The sequence below is a fragment of the Hippocampus bargibanti genome, linkage group LG02 (assembly GCF_051943395.1).
Source record: "Hippocampus bargibanti isolate YZ-2025 linkage group LG02, ASM5194339v1, whole genome shotgun sequence".
In the NCBI taxonomy this organism is placed as follows: Eukaryota; Metazoa; Chordata; class Actinopteri; order Syngnathiformes; family Syngnathidae; genus Hippocampus; species Hippocampus bargibanti.
The window spans coordinates 31,704,938-31,709,163 of NC_142735.1; the positions used below are offsets into that span (position 1 = coordinate 31,704,938).

The 4,226-nt window shown below is 38.5% G+C and overlaps 1 long non-coding RNA gene across 1 annotated transcript in view; it reads right to left on the reverse strand.

The window, feature by feature from the left end:
• The window catches only part of LOC148902461 (uncharacterized), a 128,552-nt gene that overhangs the window by 62,379 nt on the left and 61,947 nt on the right, over window positions 1–4,226 (reverse strand). The gene's annotated exons all lie outside the window — the stretch shown is intronic.

The following is a 4,226-nucleotide window of genomic DNA, read 5'->3' on the forward strand; positions in this document are numbered from 1 at the left end:
ATGGCCCCTTTGCTGTTCAGCGAAGCCAGTCGAATGGCACCAACATTCCTCCCGTTCAAAAACAGTACTGGCATATTCATGCTGCCGAAAAGGCGCAACCGCTCAGCACAGTCTCCTCCTTGATGAATGTCGTGGCCAAAAATGCTGAAAAACAATCCGTATCCATTCCACACGACGCACAACAGCACAAGGTGACAAAAGAAAACACAAAAAAGACAAAAACGACAAAAAAAGCAAGGCTCATCAGAGCACTTGCTGACGGCTGCCTACTCGGGCGCCATCTTGGACTCCTTTGCAATGTGTGCTATCCATTTGCTATCTAGCTAGCTAGCTAGCTATCTATTTGCTATCCATTTGCTATCTATTAGCTTGCCATCCTTTTGCTATCTATTTACTTTCTATTAGCTATCTGTCTAGCTACCTAGCTAGCTATCAATTTGTGATCCATTTTCTATCTATTAGATGGCAATATATTTGCTATCTATTAGCTAGTTATCTAGCTGGCTATCTACGTATTTGCGAACCATTTGCTATCTTGAGAGTTTCGAAAGGCTCTTAGAAATCAAATGTATTATTAGCTATCTGGCTAGCTAGCTAGCTATGTAGCTGGCTATTTATTAGCTATATGGCTGTCTAGCTAGTTAGCTAACTGTCTAGCTGGCTATCTATTAGCTATGTGTTAGCTAGCTGGCTAGCTTTCTATCTATTTGAGTTACTTACGGGTTGAGTGAACGCTGGCGCATGTGGCTGCCGCTTCTCAACCACAGAAAAAACGATCCTGTGACTCTAAAGTGACCTTGAGAGTTTTGAAAGGCGCTTAGAAGTGAAATTGATTATTATTATTAATATGGGGAGCATTGTGAGTCATCTCCCAAGGACAGGAGTGCACATTGATCTATTATTGATGTATCGAGAGATTGAGCGCAACGTAATCTTGGGGGCTGCGAAAATTAGATTTGAGAGGATTTGAATTCTATTGTTCACATTGAAGGAAAAAAAAACATGGCATATGGACAAGTAAAAAAAAAAAACAATTGACCTGCAATAAGTATTCACACTTTTTTGTAGGTGTGGATAATAATAATAGTTTATTGATATTACAACTAACATGCATATTGTTCCCGTCATTTAGAGGTACAGTGATACCTTTGCTTACGAATTTATTTGGTTCCCAGACAGAGTGTGTAAGGTGAAAAGTGTGTATACCCAAAATTAATTTCCCATAGGAAACCATTAAAATGAGAATAATCAGTTCCCAGGTCCCCATAAAACACGATTTTCTACTTTATAATTTTCTAAGCCTTAAAACTACACAAAATATACCTTATTTATGTATAATAAATGTGCCATGGTAATATAATTAAATAAAAAAATGTACCGTATAATAAAGTGATTTTATTTACCTTTGTGATGGTCGTTGATGGCTTGACGGAATAGAGTGGCCTGTTTCTTCAGCATTAAACACTTGAGGAACGTAGCCTTTTTCTTTCACCATCTTGAGGAATGATCCCTTGTAGGTGCTTTCTCTGCCATAATTTTACCTTGTTCCTCATCAATTGTGTTCTGTTTTGCTGGGTTGATAGCTGTTTCGCATCAAGTGTACAGAGGGCTTGTGCGGGTTATTTGTGGAGCCTGATTGATGGGACTTTTAACCTTGCAGTCTACACTGCTTTTGAATTATCAAAGTTGAAACATGTCCAAATTTCACTGTTTTCTCTCAATTTCTCACTCTCTCTCTGTCATCTGCCTGTCTCTTTAATGTTTAAACCACATCCCCTTACTGCTGCGTTCTTGAGGGAAATCCAGAATATAATTTGGTCACGATGGCTTCAAAAAAATGTTTTCTGCTTTGTGATGCTTTGCTTGTTTTCATCCTCATCATCATCATCATTGTCTTGAAGTCAGAATTCTGTCTTTAAAGTAAGAAATTCTGAGAATAAAGTCAGAATTCTCACTTTTAAGTCAGAACTCTGACTTTAAAGTGAGAATCTTGTAAGAATTTTGTCAACTTGATTTTTTTGTTCTTCATTGGCCCTAATCCTCTTCCGTAATATCGGAATAAATTGACTCAGTAAAAAGCACAATGCGTGCGTTTGGATAATTCATGAAAATCGTCTGCTGTCGAAGGTCAAAAATGAGCGAAGTGGGACATCTTTCCTCAATGTAGGTAGTCGGGCAAGGGCGGGCCACACACTTCCGCGTTGGCGAGTGTGGAATAGTGATGGGAATTGCGGTTCTTCAGAGAGCCGGTCCTTTTGGCTCGGCTCACTAAAAAAAGTTTCGGCTCTTTTGGCTCCCAAATGGCTCCTCAGTCTGTTTTTGTTGTTGCTTAAATTAACTACCAAATATCACGGAAAATTATGTGAAAAACGAATTACTCGTGTAAAAAATACACTACAGTATATCAAATATTTTTATTTATATGGCTTGATTTATATGTGCACAGAGAGCATCCATGAACTTTCACTTTCCCTGCGGTTACTCTGGTCTGATGATCAGCTGTCACTAATAATGATTTTCATATTAATAATGCTATCATACCAACTAGTAAAATATAACAATTGAATAATGACAGCATAATGTGATAACATTTCTCCACCTGTCTATACTACTACTACTACTACTACTACTACTACTACTACTACTACTAATAATAATAATAATCAGTGACGTGCGGTGAGGTTCATGGCTGGTGAAGCACTGACGTCATCACAGTCAGATTTACAAACATATGAACTCCACAGAGTAGCTTATTCACCATTTGATTGGCAACAGTTAACGTGTTTTGTTTAAAATGTCATGTCAGCATTCTTTATATACTGTATACAAACTGTAGCATTGTTACCTTTACTTACAAATGAAGTCTAAGTCTCTCTGTCTCAATGGAGATCACTGCCAGTGAAGAAAGTCGTCCTTGATCAGTCCTGTTCCGACTGTATATTTTCAGTGTTTTGTGCTGAGAATGACCACTCCACTGATGCTGTAGTAGCTGGAACAGTGAGCTGGAGCAACTTTTTCGCTTCAGGAATAGTTTCAATTAGATACTTCTTGGCCAAAAAGCTGAGAAGCTGTCCAGGAGATTTACATTCATCCCTCGCCATTTCTAAGCTATACAGTCCGGTGTTGGTCTTCCTTGAATTATTATCTCCTGCTTCGATTGAAAGTCCAGTTTTGAAAATTCTTTCAATTAAGATATGTAATCCATTATTCTGAAAATAAGGCCAAGCAACACGAAAAAATGACTGGGTGGGTGCACTTAACTTGCTAACTGTTTACTGTAGCTTGCTGTCACTAATTCTATTATTCTGCAACCGAGGAGTTGCAAGAAGAATCTGTAATCACCAGCGCCCCCTGTCATGAGGCAGGAGAACTGTGTGCCTCACCTATGCACACAGTTTTGATAAAAAAATAAAATAAAATAAACACTGTAGTACAGTGTTTATAATGTACAGTGACTAAATTATATACACCAGCTAAACTGTAGAAATTTAGTTCATATACTAAAAGCATAATAGCGATATGCAGGTATCACTGCCGAGCAAGCCAGCACAGTTAGCATAGTGATTGCGCAATCCATGGTGAGGCTCAGCCGGCTGGTGCCTCACCGCTTGTCTCTACTTAGTATTTGAACGGTAAATGTGAAAATTCAGCGATTTTGAACAAAAATCCAAAAATGGTGAAGTTAAATGGAAAAGAACTTTAAAGTACAAATCACTAAATACATATAATTGTTTAATTTTTGTTCATTTGATATTTCCATGATAACAGGTGAGGCACAGCCTCACCTGCCTCCCCTGACTGCATGTCACTGATAATAATAATAATAATAATAATAATAATAATAATAATAATAATAATAATAATAATAATAATAATAATAATAATAATACATTTCATTCATAAGCACCTTTCAATACTCTCATGACACTTTACAGTCACATGATCTTTTTTTCTGCAGGTGAGCAGTGGCAGCCACACACGCTTGCTTTCACTCAACCCGGAAGTAACAAAGTCCTCCCCCTTCTCACTGCTGTATGTGTCTGTAATGCTCCCATCCCTCCTCTACCACGGATATCGACCAATCACGTGCGGCTTTAACCGAAGTCTGGGCGCGGGGAATAGAGGACAACAAAATAGTCGGCTCCCATTCCCGGCTCCTTGTGAGGAACCAGCTCTCTTCGGTCACTTCAGAGACCTGTCTATATGAATCGGATCGTTCGCGAACG